General features: G+C 33.7%; 1 pseudogene; it reads left to right on the forward strand.

Annotated features, from left to right (window-relative positions):
* The first annotated feature begins 6,658 nt into the window (after positions 1-6,658).
* Positions 6,659-7,498, forward strand: LOC114502046 (annotated as a pseudogene).
* The last annotated feature ends 306 nt before the right edge of the window (positions 7,499-7,804 follow it).

The following is a 7,804-nucleotide window of genomic DNA, read 5'->3' on the forward strand; positions in this document are numbered from 1 at the left end:
TAAACAAAACAATTTCAGGATAACAGTACACTGACAATGTGGTAGAAATAATGAATTTTTAAAAATGCCTCACTCAAATGACTTAATTGATATATAAAAGAAACCATAAAGAATCAAAGCAATCAAAGAAAGTACTAGTGGCACTGTGATGTGGCCACTATAATACAATATCTTTTTCAAATGAAGTTAACATAATTAAAAAAAAACAGAAAGAACAATGAAAGGAAGGAAGAAAGGGAGGAAGGGGGAAAACAATCTTAATATAATAGCTGATTATATCTTATAGTTCGTTATATAGTTAAAAGTCTAACTTCAGCTTTTTCATATTTTTATAAACTAGAAAATTGGCAAGTGGAAAGTAAATTTCTACTTAAGGTACAATTGGATAAACTGTCATATTTTATAGAGATAATTTTTGTCAATATAATATTGTTAAATGATTATGTTAAAAAGGGAAATATATAATTCACATATATATAATAAACATGTCAAAAATTTAATTCATTAATAAGTGAAGGAATAAGCAATATATTAAAACAAGCAAAAAATCCAAAGGCATACTGACACACATAATCAGGAAAACTGAAATTAATTTACAAATAGATGCACAACTGCTTTACATAAAAAGGACAATAAATTGTAGGTTTGGATGTTTGAAATAATCTCATAAGGCAAGGTAGTGGATTCTGCATTGTTACTAGAAAAACTGAGCATCTTTTATTTAGTTTTTAATCCTAGCTGAGGATATTCTTAGAAAAGGGAAAGGAGGAAGAGAGAGAGGGAGAAAAACATTGATGTGAGAAATAAATAATGATTCATTGCTTCTTGCATGACTCCCAACTGGGGAACAACCTTTCAACCCAGGCATTTGTCCTGACCAGGAATTGAACCTGTGACATTTGGGTCTATGCTCCAACCAAATGAGCCACACTGGCCAGGACACTAATGTCTTTATGAACAGGGATTGTTTGTATAAATATAAGTCCTATACAAATTAACTTCTATCTCTAAAAATTGCAAAATAGACAAGGTAAGAACAGTGATGGGAAGAGAACCCTGTAGAGCAGAATATTTCCAAGGGCTTACTGGACAACACTGAGTATTCCATTGAAGGAATAGCCTGTAATCTTTTTACTTATTTAAAGATTTCCCAACACTATGACCCTTTCATGTTAAGAAATAATACTTATATATCCATTAGGTTAATGCTGATATAAATTATTTAGCATGAAATTTTATGGAATATGGATTCATCTATCAAATATAATTTAGTAAAAATGAATAGAATCAAGTGAATTATCAATTTCAGTCCAGTGAGATAAATAATATAATAAAGGTATAAATGAAGGCCATTATGAAATGAAAACACAGCAAGCAAGACAAGCATACAAATCAGGTGGGATGTTAAAAATAATTCTTAGAAGAAACAATATTTGAGTCAGCTGTGGATACCACCTGGGATAACCAGTCTAACTAGATTTGTGCTTCTCACAGTTTTGGAGGCCAGGAGTCTGAGATCAGGATGCCAACAGGGTTGCTTTATTTCAAGGTTTCTCTCCTTAGCTTGTAGATAGATTCCCACCTTCTCCCTCTGTCTCTCCTGTGTGCATATCTCTATCATATATGTCCTTCTTATGAGGCCACCAGTCAGTCACCTTGGATGAGGGCCAATGCTAGTGATGTTATTTTACCTTAATTACCTATGCAAAGGCCCTTTTTCCAAATTGTCACATCTTGAAGTACTGAGCTTTAGGACTTCAACATATAGATTTTTGTGGGGGAGACAATTCTGTTCATAACAGTGTTCAATCTCAAAATGTATACATGAAGTCACTTATCAAAGAGAAGAGAATAAGAATGCTATTACAGAACAAATGGCCCACAGGATGGTAGAATGTGAACAAGGTGCACCATGCAGAGAAAAAAATCAACATTAGTGAAATAATGTTTTGATATATTTGTCAATTTACTTTACTTTTTGTGCATGTACAAATGTATGTATATAATTATTTTTCAATGCTAGTCTTCTAACCATTAAGTGCAGAAATGACTTAGAACAATAAAAGTTGTTGCTTAGTTTCTAAACACTGAGTTTTAAAATAAACTTTTAAGACTATGTTGTATGCTGTGTGTCGTTTGTCTCAAAAGCCAAGCTTTCCAACTGATTAGAAAGCACTTGTAGTCTGTTGGAATGGAGGCGAGAGTGGGGAAAGTGTATTCTGAAAAGAGAAAGGAAGAATTAAGAACTCAGATGTGTATGATAATGTTCTGTTTTTAGATTGTTTTGGGGTTTTTTTAGATTTAATAAACATAGAGAACAAACTGATGATTACCAGAGGTGAAAGGAGACATAGTTGAAGGGGAATAAGATATACACATTTACACTATAAAATAAATAAGTCAGGTGATGCAATGTACAGCACAGGGAATAGAACAGATAATATCATAATAACCTTATACCACAAAGGAGGGTTATTAGATGTACCATGGTGATCATTTAGTTATATATATTAATATTGAATAACTACACTTGAAACAAAGAAGTTAGAAGTATGTAGGAGTGATAAATCACAGAAAAGTCTGAATGAACAAACATTAACAAACATTTTTTTTGGCTTCTCAGGACAATATGGTGTACTTGAAAGGGCAGAATGAAATTAGTTGAGGGAAGGCTTAACTCATCATGATAAGCTTGAGAAGTGTCCCAGGTCCCCTGTTTGTGTATGGTGTTACTGTGTTGGAAATTCAAACAGAAAATTTAATCTGAACATGAAAAAATATTTCATGAAAATTTAGTAATTTTTTAAAAACAGTGATAGGAGAACTTTTACTTTTCATTTCTGGCATGCTAAAAGCTGCTTTCCTATATTTCCTTCTTTAGTCAACAGCATATCATTTGCAGTGTATTGTTATTGTTGAAGAATATCCAACCATACTCAGACATTTAGATGGAAATGATAGGACTATTTCCATTACATTCTAAAAGATAATTTTGAATATTGTTTTATATTACTATGCCAACACTCAACAAGTGGTAGTTTCCTAACCATACACTATTACTCACTGGTCTCTCATGCTTTGATTGGTGCTTTTACCAACTTTGTAACTAGTTATTTAGTTATTTATAAAATACTGGCTTGCTGTGATGACAACTACTATTACAAACTGATACCATTGCTTTGATTTTTGGTGAGCAATTTTACTCTTAAATGCTTTTATACTATCAAAACCATTGATTTAAGAGATTTGAGTAATTCCATGTGCCTAAGAGATATATAGAAATAGTAAAAAGAAAGCTGAGTTTTAGAAGATAAGGCAAGAAAAAAATGGGACTTTTTGACTAGAGACTGTGGACTTGGCCGTGTGTTCCAGCCCAGTGTCCAAACACCTAGGTGGCTCTAGTTGTATTTTCATACATAATAGTGAAGGAATTTTAGGGGTCGGACTAGTGGAGATTAACCTCAAAATAAATAGGCATAAGAACTGGACTTCCTTTGGCTGACACAATATTTAAATTCACTAAAAAATTTAAAAGTTACTAGGCAGATGAGAAGGAAAAGATTGAGGATAAGAATCAACAAATAACAGCAGAAATTCATAACTGGCTGGGATAGTGATACCTGAAAAAGATGGCTTTAAGTCTAGAAGAAAGAAAGTTGCTTTAAATGCACAACTTAGACTTAGATGGGTTTCTTTGTTTGTTTGTTTGTTTGTTTGCTATCATTGTATTCTGCTCAGGGAATAAAAAGTGGTTCAAGAGCAGGAAGAAATTAGGTATAGAAAGAAAGGAAAATGTGTTTTATAATACATATAATAAGTAAGTGAATTAAAATATATAATAAGGTAGTCAACCCCTTATATGAATTGTGAAATGTATAAATATGATGAATAAATAATAATAAATAATACAATAATAAACTAACATACTCATAACTATAAACCTACTTTTGCCCACCTTTGTATATAACAAGCAAAATAAAAGAAAGAGTATGATATATCCATGGACTGACTTAAATAGAACAAAAGTTTAGGTTAGTAAATGTATAAAAGCAGGCACTTTTTTCCACATAGCTCAGAAAAAAGGCCAAATTTGCAAGGTGAAATCCTGATGTAAAATATGTATGTCTTACATGATGAAAATAAAATAATTCTTCATATTTCTATGAAGAAGTAATGACCAATTTTCCCTAAAATCTGTTTTCAGTCCAATAATTTAGTGACTCAAGAGCAAGGGAACAAAAGTGTTTCAATAAAGAAATTTTTTAAATATGATAATTGTTTTTCTAATGCAACTTTAAAAACTATAAGGAAGAAATTATCTTCAAATAAAGCTTATCTGTACTTTGTTTCTCAACTACCTATGATAAAAATTGTTTTTATATAATTTATTTTATTACAAAATCTATTACTTAATGAGATGTTTTGATATGAAAAACAATATTCTTTGTCAAACTACAAAATAAGTGCCAAAAATTAATTATTTGTGTGTAACTAACTTTTAAACACACACACATTTGTATTTATCTCTTTACATATATACTCATACAAACTTAGGCTATATGAAAAGCTTAAATTAAAATGCTAAGTATTAATTAAATTAATTTTCATTGTTGTTCATCAGGACTCCTTTTAGTACTCCTAATTTATATCTTAGTTGTACAAAATTGAATGAGAAAAGGCAGATCCAGTTATTACTTTAATTAATCTTAAAATCATTTTCAGAATTTATGTATATTATTACTGTTTTTAAGTGTGAATGTGGAATTTAATTTAGTCTCAACGTGTACTAAGTAAATGATCTGGAATTTGTTAAACTCTTTGTCCAAAGGGTTGCACACACTAAAAATACTTAATATAGCCAGCCATTCATAAGCTTGATGAGAAAGTATCTTTTTTATAAATACAAATCAAATAGGTATATAAAATGGTATGGAGTGTGCTAAGTATTGTGAAACAATGATAAGATTATACAGTCTTGAAAAATCTCTAACCAGGAAGTAATACTATACTATGAGTGACTAACCTCTAAGAAAAGGTCACAAAATCTGAGATCAGTTATGTAAATTATGAAATAAGGTATGCAGGAAGTATGTAGGAAGTAAGATATGCAGGATTTAAAATGTGAGGATCTTAATTTTCAATATAAAAAAATAGACTCATTTTAGGGTTTAAAACAGCAATGCACATAAACTGGATAGAATAGAAACTAAAGGAAAGGAAATTGGTTAGAAAGTTATGGATAACACGCAGATAAGAAGTACAGAGACTCAAAGACAGTGGGAACTAAAAAAGAAAGATATATTCAAGAGATATTTAGAAATAGAATTAATAGGACTTAGTGATTACCATATTTCACCATTTTTAAGATGTACACTTTCACATTTTAAAAGTTCTAATAATAACAATTCTAACAAATGTAAGGTGATATCTCATTGTAATGTTGGCTTGTATTTCCCTGATAGCTAGCAAGGTTGAACATCTTTTCATGTATCTGTAGACCATTTATAAGTCTTTCTGGGAGAAGTGTCTGTTCAGGTCCTCTGCCGAGTTTTTTTATTAGACTGTTTGTTTAGTGTTCAGTGTTGTTTGTATGAGTTCTTTACATATTTTGGATATTAATCCCTTGTCAGAGCTGTTGTTTGCAAATGTTATTTTCCATTTGGTTGGTTGCACTTTCGAATGGCTATTATCAACAAGACAGGTAATGACAAGTGTTGCAAAGGCTGTAGAGAAAAGGGAATCTTCATTCACTGCTGGTGGGAATGTAAACTAGTCACCCACTATGGAAAATGGGATGGCTGTTTCTCAAAAAATGAATGATAGAGTTACCAGATGACCTAGCAATCCCTCTCCTGGTTATTTTCCAGAAAAACTCTAACATTTATTCACAAAGACATATGTACCCTGTGTTCATTGCAGTGTTATTAATGGTGGCCAAGACATGGAGATAACCAATGTGTCCTTCAATAGATGATGAGATAAAAAAAATGTGGTACATATATACAATGGAATATTACTCAGCCATAAGAAGAGATGAGATATTGCCATTATGACAACAAATATGGGACTTGAGAATATTGTGTTAAGTAAAGTAAGTCAGAAAAAACTAGGAACCCTATGATTTCACTCATATGGAGGATGTAAAACTAAAACCCATAGACACAAATGACACTATGTTGGCTACTAGAAGGAAGGGGGTGGGAGAGTAATAAAGGTTAATGGGGGCCAAATATATGATGAGGGAAGAAGATTTGACTTTGAGACGTGGTTGTACAATGCAATATACAGATCATGTATCATAGAAATGTACACTTGAAACTTATATGATTCTCTTAGCCAGTGTCAAACCAATAAATTTCAAGTCAAGAAAAAAATAATAATGAAATAAAATTTATGAAATCTTAGTGGATATACAGTGTCTCATAATCACTGAAGCATAGGTGTGTCATGATTTATTTATATGAAAGTATAATTTTCAAAAGGGTAATGTCATGACTAACATACAGGTTTAAAATGAACTCATGTCAGTTCCATCATCGTGGGAACAGAGAGTGGACCTCAGAGACCCCTGAGTAGCTGCACCACCTCAGGCTTAGTTACCATCACCCAGGAGGAGCCACAGCTTCTGCCACTGGTCCCAGTCACCATCACTGCAACCATGAGCAGAGAAGCCCAGACCCAGCAGCCGCCCCCGCCCCCACCAAACCCCATACTACAGGCAGTGGTGCAGGGAGTGGAGGCCCCAGCGGCCTTGCATCAGTGGCGCCTGCCAGCAGGAACAAGAAGGACATTGCGAAGAAGCTTTTTTAGAACAGTAAAATAGTTTGGTGTAAGAAACTGATATGGTTTGATTAACAGGAATGACACCAAGGAAGGTGTATTTGTCCACCAGACTACCATAAAGAAGAATAACCTCAGGAAGTACCTTCGAATTGGTACTTCAAAGTGGAGGAAATGGAGAGGCTGTGGAGTCTGATATTGAAAGAGAAAAGTGTGCAGAGGCAGCAAAAACATTTGCAGGCCCTAATGGAGTTCCAGTGCAAGGCAATAAATACACAGCAGACCATAACCCTTATAGACGCTATCCACATTGCAGGGGTCCTCCACACAATTACTAGCAGAATTACCAGAATAGTGGGAGAGGGGAAAAGAATGAGGGGTCAGAGAATACTTGGGAAGGTCAGACCCAATGGCTCTGGCCCTACTGCAGGCAAAGTTTCCATCTTAAAATGGGAAGAGATCCTATGGATGTTGAACTCAGTATTCCAACCCTCCGGTGCAGGGAGAAGTGATGGAGGATAGTGGCAACCAGGGTGTAGGAGACCAAGGTAGACCAGTGAGACAGAATATGGAGGTATAGACCACAAATCCACAGGGTCCATCCTTGCTAAAGACACCCTAGAGAGGATTAAGTGAAGAGGATAAGGAAAATCAAAGAGCTGAGACCCAAGGTCAACAGTCACCTCAACATCAGTACCTCCGCAACCTCAATCACTGATGCAGACATCCAGAAAACTCTAAACTACAAAACTGCAAAGAGATGTAACTGATCCACCAGCTGAGAACTCATTGGCTCCTAGGGCTGAGCAGGGAAGGGCTGAGGAAATGCAGGCTTATTATCTCTACTGTCAGCCAATTTAGTCATGTAACAAGAAGAAATGAATATGAAACTCCAACAATAAGAAATGAACAAAAGACTAGAGCATAAGACTTTAACTGCTTGCTTTTTTTTATCAGATGACTAGAACTATCTGCATTTTATGCAGCATCGAGTTTTTACTATTTTTATGTAAAGATATCTCTT

Source organism: Phyllostomus discolor, chromosome 7 (assembly GCF_004126475.2).
Source record: "Phyllostomus discolor isolate MPI-MPIP mPhyDis1 chromosome 7, mPhyDis1.pri.v3, whole genome shotgun sequence".
NCBI classification, from domain to species: domain Eukaryota; kingdom Metazoa; phylum Chordata; class Mammalia; order Chiroptera; family Phyllostomidae; genus Phyllostomus; species Phyllostomus discolor.